The 23083-nt window shown below is 38.6% G+C and overlaps 1 protein-coding gene across 1 annotated transcript in view; it reads left to right on the top strand.

The window, feature by feature from the left end:
* Positions 1-5293: 5293 nt before the first annotated feature.
* SGMS2 (sphingomyelin synthase 2) overlaps positions 5294-23083 on the top strand; it is a 100208-nt gene continuing 82418 nt past the window's right edge. The window contains exon 1 of the mRNA XM_074228740.1: positions 5294-5349. The gene's annotated coding sequence lies outside the window, so the exon portion shown is untranslated. The remainder of the gene's footprint in view (positions 5350-23083) is intronic.

The following is a 23083-nucleotide window of genomic DNA, read 5'->3' as shown; positions in this document are numbered from 1 at the left end:
ACTCTAAAACAATTTAGGACCAAATTCATTTGGGAGTTGGTTCAAAGGTCTCTTTTCTTCTGAAGCTACTTCCATGCTGAAAAGGAGTCGTAGAACTCTCCCTCCCTAATAGGTCCTGTTTGAGGGGGAATTGGGATGCATCCAAGAATCAGCTGAGTCAGGACTTGTGATGCTCTTGATAGGATTAAGAAGGCAAACCATTTTCTGTTTATAATTGATGATGATGATGATCATGATCATGATCATGATGTATATACTTCAAGGAACCTGATACAATGACAAGCAATGGAACTGGATTTGATTGAGGAGATTCTGGGCTAAATCATCAATTTCATTTTCTCCTCCAGAGTCATCTGGATCCAGTGGTCATATATGAATCAGGATGACTAGAGGCAATATGGATTTGAGGCATTCAAGGTTATGAGACTTGCTCAAGCTAGTAAGTGTCTGAGGTTGGATTTGAACTCATGTCCTACTCACAACAGGGCTGGTGCTCCATTCTCTAAGTATCCTTTCTAACTGGTACACTGAATTGATTAAAGGTATCTAAATGAAAGTGGCCTCTGTTCTCAAATTTGATCTCTTTAAAAACCCTTGTGTTACAAAAATTTACATTTAAAATATTCATTTTTAAAAGGGCAAAATTTATTGTTCACAAGTAATAAGCATTAACCTTTTTTACAATTGGGAAACTGAGGCACACAAAGCTGAGACAGCAAATCTAAGATGAGAAATCGGGGGCAGAACTATCCAATAAAACTCCTTCCCTTATAGACAAGGGGCTCTTTCTGAGTATTGTGCTGAGCTCTTGTAGTCTATACAATACACAACAGTGTAGAAAGGGCTGCTGATCATGCTTCGAACTTTTCAGCCTCATTCATGCACACTGATAAAAAATACCATCAACAGCATCTTTTGAACACAAAGGACAATTTTATAATTCATTGTAATATTATTGTAGCTACATATTGAAGACTTGCAAAAGCCTTAGAAACATCTCTTTTTCTGGGGGTGGGTGAAGGCAAGTGTTCTTGTATTATGCCAGTTAGTCAAACAAGCGAGTATCATTAAATGCTTGATTTAATATAAAATGTTTAATTAAATTAAATTAAATCTTAACGTGTGCCAGATTTGGGGCATTCAAAATAAAAAAAACAACTAGTACCTGTTCTCAAGTATATTGCATCCTATTGGTGAAATAACAGTTTAATATATATATATATATATATATATATACATATATATATGCATATGTATGTATGTATGTATGTATATTATATAAAGCAAACAGAAGAGAAACTTGATAATAAAGGCACTAACATCTGGGAGAAAGGAAGGGGTGGGAGGAGAAAAGCAGGAAGGGCATATGAAAAAGAAGGCACTTGAACTCCATCTTGAAGGGCTTATAAAACACTCCACAAAAAAAATAGCTTAAATTATACTCACAACAATGTTGTGATGTGGATGCTATTATTCTATCTCCATTTTGCAGATGGAAAAATTGAGGCAAAAGTAAGGGGATTTGCTCAGGGTCACATAACCAGTAAATATCCAAGGCTAGTTTTGAAATCAGGTCTTTCTGCCTCCAGGTCCATTTATTACCTCATCTGTTTCATAATTCCATGATTCCAGTTTTAAAAACACAGCTAGATAGGGAAAGGCCATAGGAGGAATAGCTCATCTCTGGCCATCTCAGCCTTACCTCATATGATATTCTGCACACTGTAGACACATACCAGTCAAAATGTCTCCTAAAGATGCCCCACTCTTTTCTTTCCTCACACTCAGTCTCTTCCATCTGAAATGCCTTGTTGACACAGAGCCTTTGAGTGTTATAGGAATCATCTAGCCCAAGACCCTTATTATGTGGATGAGGAAATGAAGAGCCAGGGTGTTGAAGTGGTTACCCCAAAATCACAAAGCAGGTTAGCCTTTCAGGCCCCAGTCAGATGCCATCTCCCTGCAGTCCAGCTGAGGCCCCAAAGAAAGTAGAAAGTCATTGATAGGTGACTTACATATGACTGAGGAACATATCTTTGTCTTTTTGTTGTATAGAGGAGATTTCTCCTTCAACCAATCTCCTAGCATTTTATCCTTCTTTCATGCACTTGAATTCAAATTTGTATCACATTTATTCATGTGTTGCTTTATATGGAAATATGCTAAACATGACTGTACATGACAAAAATAAAAGTCCTAGACATTTATTCATGTGTTATATCTCTACTTGATAGAAGTTAGATATGTTCTTTTTTTGGTTTTGTTTTGTTTTTTGCAAGGCAGTGACTTGCCCAAGGTCACACAGCTAGGTAATTATTAAGTGTCTGAGGCCAGATTTGAATTCAGATCATCCTGACTCTAGGGCTGATGCTCTATTCACTTTTCTTTCTTTGATTCTCTCTTTCTTTCCTTAGGAAAAACCTTCAGGGTGAAGAAAAATGAGAATTTGAATAAATGAAGCAGTTATGCAAAATAATCTTAAAAAAAAACAAAAAATAAAACAATACAGGGTGGCACCTTCTCTGCAATTTATGATACATGCAATCTTTATCTTTTAATTTTGGTGACATGAAGTTGTGTATGGAGTATTAGATATGGAGTGAGGAAGACCTGAGTTCAAATCCCCCCCCAGACATTTATGAACTGTGTGACTCTGGGTAAGTCACTTAACCTTAGTCTCAGTTTACCCAAGTGTAAAAAGTGGAGGCCAACGCCTACTTTACATAGCTGTTGTGAGGAAAACCATATATTTGCATATAACATGTTACAGAAAATACGTCATCATATAATCCATGCAATACATTATAGAAAACATTTTAAATATCATATATGTACAATATATAGGAAACCTATAATATATGCAATGAATGATTACAGAAAACCCTTTTTGTACAATATATTTTAAAGAGCATTTAATCAATATTGTGCTAGGCAAGTCATAAAGATCCATATAAAAATGGAATACAACATATGTTGATTTCTATTATAATCTTAAAGAGTTGCTTAGAGAAAGAAGAAAACAAGTATTTATTAAGTCACCAATATGTGCCAGATATACTAAGCACTTCATAAACAGGATCTCATTTGATCCTGACAAAAACCCTGGAAAGGTAAAGGCTCTTATCAGCTTCATTTTACAGTTGAGGAAACTGAGGAAGACAGATTCAGTGACTTGCCCAGGGTCACACATAGCCAATACTTGTCAAAGATAGGATTTGAAAAGTTTTCTGACTGAAAGGTCAGCTGTCTATTATTCCATAGCTGCCTCTTAGTTCTTATTTATCTTTGTATCCCATCTGCCTCCCACTTCACAAGCACAGGGCATTATATAGTCTGCATTAATAGATAGGTTTCATGTGGCACAGTTAACCTGTGTTCTGTTGCTTTCCAAATGCGCAGCCTTGGCCAGTTTTCCCTCCCTGGGCCTCACTTTCATCTTCTATAAAATAAGGGCTTTGGACTAGGTGAGATCCCTTTCTCCCATGCTTTCCTCCAGTTCAGGATCTATGATCCCATTTAGGACTAATGGGAAAGAAACATGGACCTATGAACCTGGTTCGAGTTCAACTGTAAAAGCATTTAGCTTGTAGTCCCATTAACTCTGACCACCACTTAGCAAGTGAGCTTACTTACTATTGCCTTCTGGGCAAAATGCCTTGGATTAAAAACAACTCTGGCTATTAGCTGCTCTTTGAAAAGAACAATTGTGTAATGGGGGCCTGACCAATGAGTTTCAAATGTTTGTGGCACATTCTTCTGTGTTTATATGTTTCTGTAGAATTAAGCAACTGTGTTTGATACCATAATACTGATTGGATATGGGGTGGGGGGAAGATGTAGAGAAGGACAGAATTCCCCAATTCTTTCAGCTTACAAGCATGTTTGGTTATGAGTGAGAATTACTTCTGGACCCTAGGAATCAACATAAATAGGCAAGTCAGAACCACTTGCAGTATGTTATTATTCTCCATCGATCATGTGCACATGAACTAGAGAGAGAACTATTACAGTTCACAGTAAACCCAATCTTTCAGGTCAGTTTTTTTTTTTAGGTTTTTGCTAGGCAATGGGGTAAAGTGGCTTGCCCAAGGCCATACAGCTAGGTAATTATTAAGTGTCTGAGGTTGGATTTGAACTCAGGTATTCCTGACTTCAGGGCCGGTGCTCTATCCACTGCGCCACCTAGCCGCCCTCAAGTCAGGTTTTCCCCCATTTATTTATTTATTTATTTATTTATTTTTTCACATAAAAGTATTTATTCTCCTCTCCCTTTTTTTTAAGGTTTTTGCAAGGCAAATGGGGTAAAGTGGCTTGCCCAAGGACACACAGCTAGGTGAGTATTAAGTGTCTGAGGTTGTATTTGAACTCAGGTCCTCCTGACTCCAAGGCCGGTGTTCTATCCACTGCGCCACCTAGCCGCCCCTATTTATTTTTTAAAATTTTATTTTATTGTACTTTTTAGTTTTTTGCAAGGCAATGGGGTTAAGTGGCTTGCCCAAGGCCGCACAGCTAGGTCATTATTAAATGTCTGAGGCTGGATTTGAACTCAGGTCCTCCTGGCTCCAGGGCCGGTGCTCTATCCACTGCGCCACCTAGCCGCCCCTGTTCCTTTTTCTAAATAAAGCTCTAATTTATTTGGTGTTTTCCAGCCCCCCCCTCCCCCACCGAGGGCACCTGCCAGGCTTTACATTGTTTCCACGGTGTACCCTGACCCAAATGAGCGTGCTGAGGGGGCCCGTCTCCGGGCTGCGTCCGGACTCCTGGGCTACTTGGGGTTCTGCCTGGAGCCCAAGTAACTTTTCACTGCAATAGTCAAATTCGAGGTCCCCACGTCTCGAGGCTCCCCATGTAGTGACAGGTAAGGCAGACCTTGCCGCGCTTTGTTGTTGCTGCTGTTTGGAGTACTACAAGTTCCCATGGCAGAGGAGCCCAGGCGCCCCCCCACTCACTCTCACAAGAAAACGAGACAAGTGGGCGCTGGCGGGGCTCCTGCCCTTCTGCGCGCGGGCTCAGGCTGCCTCGGCTTGGGCTGGGGGTTGGGTTCCAGAAGGCGGGGCGGAGGGTCCCGGGGCGCCCCCGACCCTCCCGCGGGGCGCCCGGCCCGCCCAGGCCGGCTCGGAGCCCGGGCGCCGGGGCCCGCCCCGCGCACCCCCGGGCCGCCGCCTTCCCGGGCCGGGCCGGGGGCTCCCCGCAGGCCCCTCCCGCCGCGCTGGCGGGCACCGGCCCGGGCGAGGCCCGGCCCCTCCCTCTGGGCGGCCGCCGCGGTCAGGTGGGCGCCCCCGCAGGAGCCGCGCCGGTTTTTCAGGCTCGGCCCGGAGCCGGAGTCGCAGGGCGGCCGCGGCCGGGCGGGTGAGTCGGGCGGGGCGCGGGGCGGGGGGCCGGGCCGGGGCCGGGCGGGGGGCGCGGGGGCCCGGCCGCGGGAGGGGAGCGGCGCGGCCCCCGCCCCGCGCGCCTGCCGCAGTGCCCCGCCGCCGCGGCCAGCCGGGCCCCGGGCTGCCAGCCCCGCCGGAGCCTCGGGCGCCGCCGGCCGCCGGGCTGGGACCCGGGGCCGCGAGAAACTTTGTAGCGGCGCCGCTGCCCCCGCCCCGAGCCGGGCAGGGCCGGGGGCTCGGCGCGCGGGGCGCTGCTGCAGAGCCCGGGGGGGGGGGCACCGGGCGGCCGCTGCGCCCCGAGACGCCTTCAGCCCGGAGCCTCGGGGGGCCGCGGCGCCCGCAGGGTAAGACGCGGGTGGGAGGCAGCCCCGGGGCAGCGGCCGAAGTTTGTCGGCCGAGCAAGGGGGAGCGGAAGGCGGGGCGGGGACTTATATCGCTCTGCGCCCCCATCCTTACTTGTCCCGGGGGTGGGGGAGGGTCCTGAGCTCTTTATTTTTATCCCGTTATTCGGTACTGGATAGCTTACAGTTCATTCATTTGCAACCATTTTAGGTCAGTGGTGAGAATGCTCACTCCCATTTTACTGAAGGCATAGACTGAGCCAGTTTTCCCAAGGCCACCTGAGAGGGCACCGGCAGAAATGAGATTTTGAGAGGAAATACCTTGACTCCCCTCCCTCCTCCCCCTCCCTTCCCTCCCTTCCTCCTCTGCCTCCCTTATTTTTGAGAGCCATTGCTTATAGAGTAACAGCCTAGCGCTTAGAAAGGCCAGCCCAGAAACCTCCGTAGGCTTTGGCGTTCCAGAGTCCCCGGTCGTTAGGTAAAGGGGATTCAGTTTGGGGGGACCGAGCTGCGGACTTGTGGCAGCCCTTCTAGAGGAGCTCTGTGTGTCCCTCGAGGGCTGGTAGCAAATAGATGGCTTTGCTTAAAATAATCCGACTATTGTGTTGCACCTGTTAGCTGTGTCCTGTGATCTTTCCTTTTTAAGCGTCTGTAGCTCAAGGATGAAGCCCCATTTCTTCTTGCAAGGCCTGTCTCTTATAGTGGGACTTGAAAATAATTCTAACAGGTCGTTACTGGACCTTTGTTCCTCTACAACAAGTTAAGATCTTCTGGAGGAACTGTTTCTTTCCCAGAACTCTCAAGTGGGTTGATGCGATGTTCGCGTAGACATAGGTTTCCTTCTTCCCATTACGACTGTTGATGGAACTGAACTTGTAAGAGTCCGCTGGGTTAGGATGTGTCTGAAGGTGCTTTCTCAAAACTTCAACAGAAGTGGTTTTTAAAATGAGTGGTGAGTTGTTCAACTCGTGTGGTACAGATCGTCTAAAATGCTGGCCTTGCCAGAAATTTTGTTTTATCAGTGATTCATTTTCTTGAAAGTGAATAATCTGATATTTGGGGAAGAAATGAAATGTTTGAGATAAGAGGCAGCTCTTCTTCAACTCCTCCTTCCACAGGTCCTTTTTCTAATAGTGCCAAAAGTTTCCTAGTGGAGAGGTATGCTTAGCTTGCTGATACTGTTTCTTTCCCACCAGGGTGGTATTGAAGTGTTAATGCTTTAACCATAACATTGAGATTGTTTTTCCTGGCTTTACAGAATAGGGTGATATGCAAACCTACAAATCTGAGGGTCTCTATAACTAAGAATATGCTCCTTTTTCCTCTACTCTTTCTTCTCTAGCACATATTCACAACTCTAAAGGGAGGTTTTTTGTTTTTTTTTTCCAACTATCAACTAACATTTGCTCATGCCACATCTATAGTTTTTTAAGCTCAGACTTTGAATGACAAGCTTGTGAAAAACCCAAATAAAGCCGAAGTTTTACTATAATGGGAAAAAATAAGCCAACAAAACTTGGATTATTTTAAATACAGTTTCAGATATGAAGTTGGAAGCTAGGAAAGAAAATTGCTGCAAAGAGCTACAGAATGAAAGGCAAACTTGAACCCAAATCCCAATTTAGCACTTTTCCTCTCTTCCCTTTTCCCCTGTCCAACCAGATTAAAATGCAATTGGGCAATACTTAACAAAATACATTAAAACTCAATAAGATAGGCATCACATTTAAAAATTAAGTCAATTTTCAACTTACAGGATGCTTAGGTGTAGTTTTTTGGTGCCATTTCTATTTCTATTTGCATTTGACACCACTGCCTTAGGCTCACCGTGGTAAAGGAAGTCTTCTCACCTGGCAGTTCCTCTATACTAATCAAATCACTGGACTGGCCTTCAACCCTGCATCTTGTCTCACTACCATTGGAAACTTTGATTAATTTTAAAGGTTTAGGTCATGGTTTTTTCATCATATTTAAGCAGTGGCTGTGTAAGGGAATTTATCAAGTGAAAACTTATTGTTAGTAATTTTTGTCTAGCCAAAAGCTTCTCTGGAGAACAAGCTCCAGGAACACTACTAATTCTAAGTCTTCCATTGATCTGAGTTGTTGAAATAGGAAAATATTGCCAGAACTTCTTTTGACTGATCAAATATTTATTAACTGAGTTTCATAGAACTTATTCAGACTAAGAATTGATCATCCCTATCTTCAAGGAGCTTACTTTCTATGGTGTTGGGGAAGCAGACAACAGTTACACAAATGGATAATATATCATAGAAAACCAGTTTATCTTATTAATCATTTATTACCTGTAAATTTGTGAGACTTTTTACTTTCAAGGTTTTTTTTTTTAGGTTTTTTTAGGTTTTTACAAGGCAAACGGGATTAAGTGGCTTGCCCAAGGCCACACAGTTAGGTAATTATTAAGTATCTAAGACCAGATTTGAACCCAGGTTCTCCTGACTCCAGGGCCGGTGCTTTATCCATTGCACCACCTAGCCACCCCACTTTCAGTTTTTAAGAATGTATCTGTGAACTTGTGCCAGCCTCTATAAGAGCTTGAAAATAATTCTAGCACTTCTATAAAAAGTTTACATCTTGGGGGAACTAGGTGATATAGTGGATAGAGCATTGGCCCTGGAGTCAGGAGGACCTGAGTTCAAATTCCACCTCAGACACTTAATAATTACCTAGCCCAGTGACCTTGGGGAAGTCACTTAACCCCCATTGCCTCGCCAAAAAAAAAAGTTTAGATCTTCAAGAGGAACTGCTTAAGTGAGTTTATAGTAAAAAAAAAACAAAGCCACAGGGTTAACTAACTTAAAAATTAAAGCATAAATAGAAAAATTCACTATTTTTTCTTTCACTTAATGAATATTATTTTTAGTATATACTATATGGAAGACACTATGCTAGGTATTCTGAAGAATACAGAGATGAATAAGATATTTTCTTTGTCATTCATTAATGAACTTGCAGTCTAGTGGGGAAGTGAAAACAGAGATGGATAACCATTACTTGGTAGATGGAATGTGAGAAGTCCAAAGTTCGATGGGAGTTCAGGGGAGAGAGGTATCCCTTTGGTGGAAGGGAATTAATGAAAGCTTTGTGAAAGAGATAGTTTTGTAAAATGAACCTTGAAAGATGGGAAAGAATTGAGTTGAAGGATGAAGGGAATAGGAGAGGAAGATATTTCAGGTGGGAAGAATGGCAAGAACAAAACCATGGAGGTTGGGAACACAGGTTGTATTTGAAGAATGATGAGCACTTTGGCCTGATCATGAAATCATAGAATAGTTACTGCTTGAATGAAGTTTAGAGATCTAGTCTATTAGTTTTCAAACTTTTGGAACTTAGGGCCCCTATTAGGACCTCTCCCTAAAGCTTTTGTTTATGTGGGTTATATCTATAAATATTGACTTTAGCATTATTGTGAAAATAGTTTCAACCTCATGGATGCCTTGAAGGAGGTCTGTAGAGATCACAGTTTGGGAACTACAGTTCTAGGCTAATGCTCTTTAGATAGAGGCTTAGAGAGGGAAAGTTTATAAAGTGAGCCAGAAGAGCACAGGTTTCCTGACTCCTAATCCAGTGATGTTTCTATTTTAGGAAGGGCTATGGAGTGAAATAGTGGAAGATAAGGCCAAAAAGATAAGTTAATGTCAAATTATGAAGGGCTTCAAATGCATTTATTCGAAAGATCATGGGGATCCATTGACAGTTTTGTTCATCTGGAATCAGAAAGAAGACTTTTTTGTTGGTTAGTTTGTCTTTGAGAAGGCTAGGGCTCATTACTGGTGACTCATACCTGGGCAAGTGAGCAGAAGCCCATGGTTAGCAGTGAATAGGCTATTTGCTACAATAGATAACAGTGGGAGTTTTCAGAAGACAAAAAAAGATGTTGATTCTATTCCAGAACTCAAACCTTTCTATAGGTATTAGTGCAGCTATAAGCCAGAATTGTACAGTGTTTGCCTACTTGCTGAAGGGATTCATCACCTAGTTGAACATTAAAAAGCATGTGGGCCTTTGGTAAAAGGCTTTGAGTAAGGGAAAGAAAGAAAATTAAGATCGAAATACAAGCAGGATGATTATGGCTTCACTTTTCAGACTTGCTGGGATCAAATATGCCCAAGTAGGACCTTGTATAAAAGATATAGACACTATTACCCCAAATGGGAATGCTGGCTATAATCCTGTACTTAAATTACTAGCTAAACTATAGAAAAAATTAGTCTTATCCTTGAGTAGTAGCTTGAGAAGAAATTAAAAGAAAAGGAGTTCCAAAGGTCTTATATGCTTGAAACATTTTACCAATTAGGGATTCTTTTGGATTTCATGCTTTTCTGCTAATGGAAATACCCCAGGGAAATTTAAGCCTATTGTGCTGTTCTTCTTGTATTTGAATTCAGGGCATGTTTAAGAATCTACTAAAATCACCAGAAACCTTGCTAGCATTTCATGGATATCAATGCAGCACTCAAGCAGTTCATCTGTTTATGATCTCTTGTTTTAAATTGGTCATGTATACTCATTTTCTGGTCACACATTTCCTTAATAGCCCTAGCACAATTTCTTGTGCATAGGCCACCTTCAGAAATGTTTTACCAACCTATTGATGACTATCATATGTTTGTCTACTAATCATTGGGTCATTAAAAACTTTGATTTTTAGGAAATTGTGGTGTTACCATCCACAAAGGCTAGTTCAGATAAGAGGGAATGGAATTTTTGGACATGAGAGGGGAATCTAAGAAAATATTTTTATACCATTAGGAACTTGAGAAAGTAGGTTGACTTTGGATTCTTTCCTGCACAAAGAATATATTACAAGGAAATGACTGTCCTCAATAACTGATTATGAAATTTTGTCTTTAGATTCCTCTTGGTTTTAGGATTAGAACTGAGACCAATTAATTGAGTTTTCTTTCTCTCTCTCTCCTTACAAAAATCTTGCCTTCTCTATTCACTAGATATATGAGTGATGATGATGATGATGACTTTTCTGGTATTCTGACCTATCACACCTTTACTCAGGGTTTTGTAGTCTTTCATCTTCCTACCGGTTTTTCTCCTGCATCAATTCATAAAACTATATCAGAAGGTGGAGAGAAGGAAGCTTGGGACAGGGCCAGGACTAGTTTGTTGTTTTTGATCTATTTGCATCAAATTACATAATCTACATTCTAAACCAAAAAAAAATTCTTATGGCTTAATGTAAAAAATAGATATTATAATTATTAAATCTCCAGTGGTTATATTTCTTACTCATCTAGGATGTATAAGTATACACAAATACACACACACACACACAAATATATTCCTATTCTAAAGGCTTAGCATAAAGCTAGTTTTCAGGTAGTTTGGGGGGGGACATAATACACCTGCATTCAAGAATATATATACAGATATGTTTAGGGACTCACTGTATCACTCCTGTAAGCCTTTAAAAATACTAACATAGGCTCTACTGAATTCCTAGTAGATACTGGGTTAATATAACACAAACGCTTCTGTTCCTACAGATTAGTCTTCTGGGAGAATTATTGTACCATGGGCACTACTGTCTCAGAAAATGCTGGGGGACTTCTTGAACTAAAGCAGAAACTGAGAAGGGTTATGTAGCACAAATGCCAACTGTCTTCTGGGACTTGCTTTTGCTAAGAGGATTGTTTTAACTGTCTTGGGTATTACTGTCTCAGGAGTTGCTCACAAACTTTAATAATTATAGAAGGCATTATTTTATCTCAATAGTGCAGTGTATAGATACTGTAATTTCTTCAGTATATGTATGTCAACATATATTATTGAATTATTTTGACTTTTTAAAAATATGCATGCTTCCTATTCTGTTGAGAGAATAATTAAGTTATTTGATATAAGTTTGACAGAAGTTATCAACATCAAATAGGCATGACATTTTTATTTGGATTCAAATCATCTTTTTTTCCATGGCCATGTGATTATGATCTGTATGTCAACACAGATACAATATTTATGCATTTTATGAAGATAAAGATTTAAATATTAATTATCAAAACATATCATGTTATAATTTGTGCATATGTCATATGCATTTTATATTATAAATTTATAAAACACAACTGTATACACTTAACACAAGATTATTATGTAGCTTTCTAACCTTGGAAAGCAAAAAGTACTAGAAGAAACATCAAAAGATTAACAAATCCATTGTGAAATCTCTTGTGAAAGATTGAAGCACATCATTTTATTGGGATTTCATTTCCATTTGGCATTTACTTTTAAAAAAATTAAGAGACTTTTGACTCCAGCTTAGAAATTTTTTGAAATATTAGAATACCAACCTGAATTTTATAATCTGTTAATTAATTTAGTGATAAGGTTGGTCATCCTTACTGTGCACTGTATATGTATATCTCTAAAGAGGCAGGAATCTTGCCACAGTTAGATTCTTTATTCCTCATACTTATAACATGCTCCTGCTGTAGCTTAAGGAAACTATATGGCACCCTCAAGATGTCTTTGTTTCCTAGACTCTGTTTTTTGAAAGAGTTATTAAAAGAGTCTCCAAGTTAAACTTTGGGGAAAGTTTTTAACTGTGTGATCTTCATTATGGACACATTAAGTAACTGTTCATAACACTATATTCCTGTCACACAGTGCACAAGTAAAATTAATCAGTTTAAGAGACTAGAGAGAGAGAATGTTAAATATTTTTACCCCCATGCCAGAGAACAGGGCAACTCCAAATATGACGTAAATTAACTTAAAAATTGAACTAAGTTTTTTAGGACATCCTGTTTTTGGATAATAGGATATGAGCTTGTGCCAGCAAGGAACAACAACAAAGGAATGATCCACAACAAACAAGCACATCTTATATTTGAGACTTAAGTCAAAGAGCTTGTCTTTAGAGACTTAGGAGGAAGAGTTCCTGCCCTCAGGGAGTTTGTATTCTAAAGCAAGAGTTCTTAACCTGGGATCTTGAGATATTTCAGAGGGCTCCTGAACCTCCATGGGGAAAACAAATTATATTTTTATTTTCACAAATCTCTAATCGAACTATAACATTTCCTTCAACTGTGGATGTTATCAAACAAGGCTTCCCCCAAAGCCAAAAAGGATTAAGAGCTCCTGAAAACAGCCTCTACACAAATACATTCAAAATAAATACAAAATAATTTTTTGGTCAAGAGGCCCTGGCATCTGTGGGAATTAAATAGATTTCGTATAAGAAAATGAGGATTTCTAAAATGCCAGGGAATAACAAGAAAACTGAAACAAATTGCTGATAAAGAAGAGTAATGTATAATACCGTCTAGAAAGAACGGTTTGGAGGCATTTTGTTAAGAGCTTTAAATGCCAGTTAAATCTGTGTCAATTCATAGAGTCAAATTAGGGAGCCACTGTGGGTGACTTGTCAGAGGAGTGTCATTATTAGACTCAGACTTTAGGAATGTCACCTTTTGGGCAGAGGGAGAAACAAGGCAGAGTGACTAAATAGGAAGTTATTGGAGGAGCCCTGATGAAAGGTGATAGGGTCCTGAAGCCAGTGTTTACAAAGTGAATACAGAAGAGGGGAAGGTTGTGGGAGATATTCTGCTGGTTGAATTATAGAATTGACAAGATTTGGCAAAAATCTCATCACATTTTGTACTAAGAACAGTTAAGTAAATATGGAATCCACATGGAGCAAAAGTTGGTGAAAGAGCAACACACTCCCCACACTCTCTTGGACTGTGGTGGTGGGTACTCCCTCTCCCCCAGTTTTTGGTTTTTAGAGCCCTAAGCTACTAGTTCAATTTAGCAATGGGATAGGACACTGAGAAAATTTGAAGTGAGCCATTGTTTTGTAGGTGTGGCGATTTTCTTTATGAGAGGGGGGTGGGGTAACTTTTTGCCCTTGGATTTCACATCTAGGTGGAAATTAATTTACCACATTCTGGTCTGACCTTCTGATGAAGGATCCCTAGTGCCCTTCTGTGTGCTAGATCTGGAAAAATCCTTCCCTTAATAAAGATCAGCATACAATGGATAGGCTTATTTGTTTTACCTAATTCTCAGAAGTCACTTAGTTTACTTTTCATTTTGGAGTTAAGTTTACTGAGATTAAGGGGAGCAATCTGCCCTAAATGTAACAAAAGTAAAATAAATGGAAACCTTAGAAACTATTGAAAAAATTTTGAAGCAAGGGGGAACTAATGAAAGTTTTTATTATTTTAAGGACAGTATTGAAGAAAAGTGAGTTAGTTAATGGTAGAGAAGAAAGAAGTGGGCCACACCTGCTATGCAAATCAGCTCCCAATCTTCTTTAGTTTTGGAAATTTACTAGGAATGGGAAGGGATGGTGCTGATTGATGATAATCTATATTTATTCTCAAAGAGAACCAAGTCTTCAGGGAGGTGATGCTACGATATGCAAGTGAATTGGATTTAATTTAGGGGGTTCTGTGTCAAGTCATCAGCCTTATTTTCTCCTTCAGAATCATCTGGATCCAATAGCCAGATATGGATCAGGATGACTGGAGAGGCCCCTAGATGCAATGGGTCTTTTCTAGGCAGCTGTTTGACTGAGCCATCCCCTCAGTGGTTAAGGTTAGGTAAGAGAGAAGTGAGGAAAAGAAAACAAGAATGACTACTTCAAAAAACATATTAAGCTGGGAAGGTAAGACCCACAGGGTTTTGCAGTGATTAAAGCTGGTAAGAAAGAAAAGAAGCAAAAAAAAACGCCTCTTTTACATAGTCCTAAAAAAATCTAGGAGGGAAAGACCATCTCATTTTCTGCCCCCCCCCCAAAAAAAACCCAATCGCTATTTACATTCTCTCTGAACCAGTCTGGTCCTAAATCTTGACCAAGTGAAACCCATCAAAAAGAGCTAAGAGTGATTTGGAGCCTGTAAAATACAAGAAGTCTTACCAGGCCTTTGGGCAGAAGACCTACAAGTATAAGAAGAAAGAGAAAAAGAAAAAGGTTCTGTGTAGTCCAATTTGTAAGCAAGGGAGCTGCTCCTGTTACTACAGAGGTTGATATTTGTCCTTTTTTCTTGAAGAAGAAGTGATGCCATGACATGCAAATGAATTGATTTTAAGTAAGGAAGGGTTGTACAAAGTCACCAGATCAGGATGACTTGATGCTGACCCTGGATGCAGGTGCTAAGAAGTGACAGACCCAAGGTCTTCCAGTCCCAAAAAAGAGAAACTTAAATCCGGGGCATCTTGACCTTTGAAAACCACTTTTTTTTTCTCCTCTAAGGTGTCAAACTTCCTTTCATCATAACCTGTTTAAATGTTTCTAGCATGATTTTACATGGGAGGATACTCTCTGGCTTTGAGATTTGTAATGGCCAGGAAAAAAAAAAATTTTCACATAAACTTTGGGGCAGATTTTTTTGGGAAGCTTTTTTTCTATATAGATTGAAAGTCACTTTTTGCTATTTTAGGAAAATTTTCTATTGTAATTTGGGTGGCCCAACAACTCATTTGAACTTTCATGAGAAGTTGAATCTTGCTTTTCCCCATATCAATCAATTTATAAACATTTATCAACCACCTATTATGTGTCAGACTCTGGGCTAAGCTTTAGGGATGCAAAAAAACACAATCAGAAGACAGTGTTCTGCCCACAAGGAGAGAAAAATCTCAGAAATCTTGGATTGGATGAGATACAAATATCCTACAAGCCTATCTAGTTCCTTCTATTTGCAAAGAAAAATTTTGATTTTGACTTAGTTTCCCAAAAAATATGGGTAATAAACATGAACATTCTGGACATTAGGTAGACATATTCTTTCCCAGTGTAAGTTAACAAATTGGAATTCTGGTTTATAATTCAGTCTTTTGAACTTCATTAGTATAACTCAGTTCCTCAAATTTAACCATCCCTAAGAAAAATGATAAAATTTCAGCTTCTACAGCTGCAAAACTGAAAAAGTCTAGATGTGGTACCCTCCCCATCCACCCCCCCCCCAAAAGAGCCATTCATAAACAGTCGACTAAGGTTTCCTAATAAAGGTCAAACGCTCTCTATAAATTAGTTCTATCACCAGATGACTCTATGACGGTCACCATTAGATGTTAAAGAGGGGATAAATGCTTTTTGGGGGGTTCTCTGCTTTATTGCCCTTCAAATGCTCTTCAAAATGTGCTTGTTTTTAAAACAAAAAATTATGTTGACTCAAGTTCAATATTTAAATGTGAAAAGGGAGGAGTGAAAGGGCAAACAGCTGAAAGGAAGGTTCTATTTCAGTAGGAATGAAGTAAAATGTGGGCAGGCAAATGCAACATTAGAATTAGGTTTATGATTCCATTTGTATGCAACCTGAGGAGTGACATCTGAATGTAAGGCTCAGAAGAATTGCTTTAGTTCCTAGTGAGTAATCTGGACAGTTCAGGTATCAGATTCATGCCATACAGAGATAATTTCCCATCTAGCCTTTGTAAATTAAGGGATAAGGTTTGCAAAGTACCTTCTCATTTGATCTTCACAATCACCCCCACCTTGTGAGGTATGGGCTACTGGCGTCATCAATCTTGTTTTACAGATGGGAGAGCTAAGGTACAGAGTCCTTGAGACTTGGGATGAAGGGGAGACCTGGAGAAAGGGTGTCACACATTTCAAGTAGAGGTGGGATTTGAACTCAAACCTAGCACTTGGTCTATCAAACTACAATGCTTTTCAGGGTCTATAGACATTAAAGTTGACCAATCTCCTTTAATATTTTTACAACTGTCACTACTTTAAGATAGTATTATAACAACTTTAAATAGTGCTAGACAAAGTTTAGAGAGTTTTCACAAGTGTTAATCTGTGGCTTAGTTTCCTTAGATGTAAAGTGAATCAAGTTGAACTCATTGGCTTGGACTGTCATTTCCCAGTTTTAAATCCATGATTATATTTGATACATAGTACAGCCATTGGAGGTAGTAGAGCAAGTATCCCCACTTTAAAGATGTAGAAACTGAAGCTCAGAGAAGTTACAGTGTCGTATCTGAGGTTACACAGTTGGTAAATGGAGCCTCTGCCTGGATCCCAGGTCTGTGGGTGACCACTGAAGAGGCATATTTTAATTCAATGTCAGGAAAAGCTTTCTAACAATTGGAAAGGTCCAAAAAATGTATAGTGAGTATTCCCTCTAGAGTCAGTAAGTTCTGACTAAGTGGAAGTTTTCAAGTGAATTCTGAATAATTCTTTGTTAGTAGTACTATTTTTTTTTTAAGTTTTTGCAGGGCAATGGGGTTAAGTGGCTTGCCCAAGGCCACACAGCTAGGTAATTATTGTCTGAGGCCAGATTTGAACCCAGGTACTCCTGACTCCAAGGCTGGTGCTTTATCCACTACGCCACCTAGCCACCCTGTTAGTAGTACTATTAAAGGACTTAGTCCTAAACAGTTTGACCTAGCTGTCCTCTGAGGACTCTTTCCCCAACCTGAAATTGTCTTCTGACTCATTCATTACCCAATGCTAATTCTACTACACATACCACAAGACCACTCCTATTTACACCAGTTTCTGTTGGTATATAGTCTGGGTTCAGTTCTAAATCAGCTGGGCATTGCAATCTTGGTAGGAGTTCACAAAAACAAAATAAAACTGAGAGGTCATGTGCAACCTACTTGGAATAGATAAGCTTTGGAGTGAAATAGGGTAACTTATCTGTAACAAAAGCAAAGAGATGAGTCCTATGCAATCAGCTCATTACATTAGAATCATTAACAGTATCATAGACCTAGAGATGGTCCAATCCCATCATTTTGCAGATGAAGAAACTGAGCCCAGGAAAGTTAAGTGACTTGCCCAGGAACATACAAGTCTATCAGAGGTGGGACTTTGATCCCAAGTTCCTCTGCTTCAAAGCCATTGATTTTTCTACATACTGGATCATTTATTGCTTTCAAGATTTTTCAAGTCACTTGCCGTTCTCAGTGTTCTACCACACTCTCACTTAGAAAATTTCTCTGCCTTTTCCTTCAAATCATCTCTTGTTCTTGCTGCTTAGTTTTCTATACTTACAGCTTCTGTATTAGAATGGTCCCATTTTTACCTCAATTAAATTACTGCAAATTTCCACTGCTGTCTCTGGTCTAACTTCTGCTCCTATCAGGAGACCTTGAATACTCTAACTGGGGTCTAATTCTGTTTTCCTTTTTAGGCTTCCTCACTTCTCTCAATGTTTTATTGTGACTTCTCTTTGTGCCTGAACTACTTTATCTAGTTATCTTAGGCTAACTCGTTTGTTACTATTTACTCTAGTGTATTATCTAAAGTGGCCTTCTGCTCTTTTTTTTTTTTTGTTTAGATTTTTCAAGGCAATGGGGTTAAGTGGCTTGCCCAAGGCCACATGGCTAGGTAATTATTAAGTATCTGAGGTTGGATTTGAACCTGGTACTCCTGACTCCAAGGCCGGTGCTCTATTCACTGCGCCATCTAGCCGCCCCCTTATGCTCTTAAAAATCCAAACTCCTATCTCTTCTTGCTGGTTGGATTATAAAATATTAACTCCTTTATTAATAAGTCTTTAAAGTACTTATTGATGTACAGGTGTCATTCTTCCATTCTGAACTACGTTTCAACAGATTACTCCTTTGGCTCCTTCATATGCAGACAAAGTTACTAGATTGGGGGATAGGAGGGTTCTATCCCAAATGTCCTGATTGGTCTTCCTGTCATGAGTCTTTCTCCACTCTAGTCCATCGTTTTTGCAAGGCAAATGGGGATAAGTGACTTGCCAAGGCCACACTGTCACCTCCAGAGTCCAATGTAAAAATCCTCATTTGGCATTTAAGACCCTTCCTAACTTCCTCAAACCCTTTTGGTGCCATGCTTCTTATACCATATACTCCCCTCTCTACAATCTACTGGCTTCCTGGCACATCCCCCTCCAGGTTTTCCTTGGCTTCCTTCAAATTCCAGAAAAAAACTCCACCTCCCGCTGAAAGTCTTTTTTTCATTCTAGTGCATTCTGCCTGTTGCTTATTTCAAATTTATCTTGTATATAGCTTTATCACACATTGTTATTTGCATGTTATCTTCCCCTTAGACTGTGAGCTCCTTGAGTGAGAGAACAGTCTATTTTTTCCATCTTTGTATTCCCATAATTTTTTTTAGCACAGTTCCTAATATACCTGGATAGGTACTTTAAATAAACCTTATTAATTGACTAATTAATTAATTAATTAATTAAAAGATTTTAAATTCTTCCTATTTGTCATTCTTACACCACAATAATATACCATGACATTCTCATACCACAGTACATTCAGCATTATGGACCCTTTTAGAAAAATCATTCTTTGCTGTAATTCTTCAAACCTGAGTAATTACTGGCAATTTTAAAATCAATCTTGGCCTCAACTACTGTTTTTTTTTTTATTTTCTATAAGTTATCAGCCTCTTGTTGCAGTATCTCAATTATAGTAGTTGTCATGGAGACATTATTGTATCTAAAGAAGGATTATTCTTCAGGTTGAGAGAAGAGAGCCCAGATCTTGTTTCATGCCAATATTTTCTTGTAATTCAACTAAGCAACAGACCCAAGGAACAGATTTTTGCAGAGGTGGGGCATTATATCACGCTGCTTGTAATCAATTTTTTCTATATGTTGGTTAATTTTGTTGAATTTTTTATGAGCAATTGCTTTGTGGTTAAGTAGATGGATACTTTGGGAAATTTAAGTGATCTTGAAAAATATATCCATAAAATTTTATTAATTAAAGTATATAAAAAGTCTTTGAAAATAAACATCACTCTGTGATTGTCTCTAACGTTGCAAGTTGGTTCTTCTGTCCTTTTCTTCCCCTTTTATTTTTATTTATTTATTTTTAGTAAACTGAAGTCTTTTCTCAAATTACTAAGTCATTCTTTTTTACTTTGTAATAAAGAGTCTAGCACAGTGCCTGATGCTATCTTTTTTTTTTAAAAATCAACTCTTATGGATGTCTTCTGTTTCTCACATCATCATAATTATTTCCAGTATCCTTCCCCCCACACCAGCCATCCTATATAACAGCCAGTATACTTTTTAAAGAGGAAAAAAAATTAAGCACAGTTTATTGAGACATTGAAATAATGTGCAATGTGTAACACCTGTGGACCTCCATTTCATATTTTTTTTTTGCCAGACAATGGGGTTAAGTGGCTTGCCCAAGGCCACACAGCTAGGTAATTATTAAGTGTCTGAGGCCCGATTTGAACTGAGGTACTCCTGACTCCAGGGCTAGTGCTCTATCTACTGTACCACCTAGCCACCTCTGGACCTCTATTTCAAAGAAGGAACGAGTTAGGACTGTCTTCTCATATATCTTCATTTGAGTCATGCTTGATTTTGATAATTTTGCTAAATTTATTTGTGATTTCTTGGTGTGTAGTTCTTTCCATTTACATTTTTAATGTGTATATTGTTTTCTTGACTCTATCATTCTCTATTTATAGTTCATATAAATCTTTACAAACTTTTCTGCATACATCATTTCTTAAAGTATAATAATATTAAATTACATTTATGAACCACAATTTGTTAGCCATTCCTTAATTCACAAATAGGACTGCTATAAATATTTTGATATATGTGGGACTTTCTTTTTGTCAGTAGCTTCCTCAGGATGAAAGCCTAGTAATAAGTCTGCCTCAAAGAATACATTTTAGTCCCTTTATCTGCACAGTTCCAGAATGCTTTCCAAAATAGTTTTATATTTTAGACTTCTACCCACAATGTATTCGTGTATCTTTCATTTCATAAGATCTCCAATAATGTGCATTGCCATTTTTTTTGGTCATCTTTGCCAATTTGTAGGATATGAACTGTTCTTGTAAATATTTTGTAATTCTCTTAAAAACCATGAGAATCACTTACCTTTTGGAGACTGGTTCTATTAGTCATATTATATTTATTACTTGTTTATATATCTTGGATCCCCAATTCTTACCAGAGAAATTTGATACAAAGTTTGTTTTTCCCTCATTTGACCACTTCCCTTCTTATCCTATTTCCAGTTAATGTTGTCTGTGCAGAAACTTCAATTTAAAGTAATGAATTATCTATTTTATCTTTTGTAATTGTCCCCATTTCTTGTTTAATTAAGAATTCCTGTCCATAGATACCCATCAGTTGGGGAATGGCTGAACAAATTATGGTAAGTTAATGTTATGGTTGTTCTGTAAGAAATCATGAGTGGCCAGACTTTAGAAAAGTCTGGAAAATCTTGTGTGAACTGATGCTGTATGAAGTGAGAAGAATCAGGAGAATGTGGTACACATTTGAAGCAAAATTGTTAGATGATCAACTATGATGGATGAAGCTCCTCTTGACAGTTCAGTGATCAAGGAAATTCTGAGAGACCTGTTATGGAAAGTGCCAACCACATCCAGAGGAAAAACTATGGCGTCTGAATGCAAAGCAAAGCATATTTGTTATGTTCATTTTTTAAAACTTCTTTTAGTTTTTTCTATCTTTTTCGTGTCCTCAGCATGACTAACATGGAAAAATATTAAACACAATTATACATGTTCAACATATATCAGATTGTTTGCTGCCATGGGAGAAGGGAGAGTGGTAGGAAAATGTGATGGTCAAAAGTTTGCAAAAGGATTAATATTGAAAACTATCTATGAATGTAATTGGAAAATAAAATTAAATAAATGTTTTTTACAAAAAGAATTCATGTCCAAAGCAGTAAAAATCTTCTGATTTTGAAAAATATTTTTATCATTAATATTAAGATTACATATCTTTTTAGAATGTATTATGAAATTTGATGTAAGGTATGGGCCTAAGCTTAATTTCTGTCATGCTGCTTTCTAGTTTTCCCATTATTTTTTAATCAAAAAGGAGTTTTTCCCTTGGGTAATTTATATTTTTCATTTTATCGAACACTGGATTATTTAGCATCATTTTCCCCTGCATCTCCCTTGTTTATTGTCTATCCTACTAATTTTTAACCTTTACAGATGATTTCAAACACTGCTATCCCCTCTTCATCCTGCTTCTTTTCATCATTTCCCTTAAGATTCTAGTTCTTTTGTTTTTCCAAATAAATTTTATTATTTTATCAAGTTCTATAACATAGCATTAAAAATCTAAATTGACCTTGAAAAATATTGTATTTTTATTTTATTGGAACATCATAGTGATGAACACTGAATAGTTCTTCAACTATTTAAGCTGTTCGCTTATTTCTTTAAGGAACACTTTGTAAATGTATCTGTACAAGTCTATCGTGTATTTTAGTAAGATGGTTCCTAAATATTTTATGCATTTTATAGTTACTTGGGATGGGATTTCCATTTCTATTATTGCTTCTTGTGTTTTGTTATTATATAGAAATGCTGTTGGCTTTTTTAAAGTTTTTGTATGGCATTGGGGTTAAGTGACTTGCCTAAGGCCACACAGCTAGGTAATTACTAAGTGTCTGAAGCTGAATTGGAACTCAGGTCCTCTTGACTCCAGGATGGTGCTCTATCCACTGGGCAACCTAGCCACCCCAATGCTGCTGATTTTTGAGGGTTTATTTGGTAGCCAGCAACACTGCTGGTTAACTATCTTAGTTTGTAACTGCTGATTTTCCAGGATTTTCCAATTATAGCATCATATCAGCAAAGTTTTTTCTTTTACTTATTTTTATGCCTTTAGTTTCTTTCTCTTATTTCTGGTTGCTAGTATTTTCAGAGCGATATCTATCTCATCTATATCTATATCTCTCTCTATATTTTTTTTTTAGTTTTTGCAGGGCAATGGGGTCAAGTGGCTTGCCCAAGGCCACACAGCTAGGTAATTATTAAGTGTCTGAGGCTGAATTTGAACTCAGGTACTCCCGACTCCAAGGCCAGTGTTCTATCCACTTCGCCACCTAGCCACCCATCCCCTCAGAGCTATATTAAATAATGGGAAAGTAGGTATCCTTACTTCATTTCCAATTTATTAGAAAAGTTTCTAGTGTATCTCCATTGCAAATGATGCTTGCTTTAGGTTTTAGATAGATAGTCTTCTACTGTATAGTTTTAAAAATTTCTCTCTGTGCCTATACATTGTACAAAAGCCCTTTTTTTTTTTTTTGGAGAGGCATCTTTTGAGATGATCATGACATTTTGTATGTTTTGGTTTTTAATATGATTAATATGCTGATTGTTTTCCTAATTTTGAACTATCCCATCTTCTCTGATATAAATCTCACTTGGCTAAAATGAATAATTTCTTGGATAGATTGCTATAGTTCGTTAGAATTTTCTTTAAAATTATTGACCTATAATTTTCCTTCTATGTTTTTTCTTTCTCTGGTTTAGGTATTAGGACTATATTTGTCTTATACAGGATTCTGGTATGGGTCTTTATTTTTGAGAACAATATTTAAAGTATTGATATTAATTATTATTTAAAAATTCGATAGAATTCTTTA

This window comes from Macrotis lagotis, chromosome 3 (assembly GCF_037893015.1).
Source record: "Macrotis lagotis isolate mMagLag1 chromosome 3, bilby.v1.9.chrom.fasta, whole genome shotgun sequence".
Lineage (NCBI taxonomy): Eukaryota > Metazoa > Chordata > Mammalia > Peramelemorphia > Peramelidae > Macrotis > Macrotis lagotis.
This window is presented reverse-complemented; position numbering and strand designations above follow the sequence as displayed.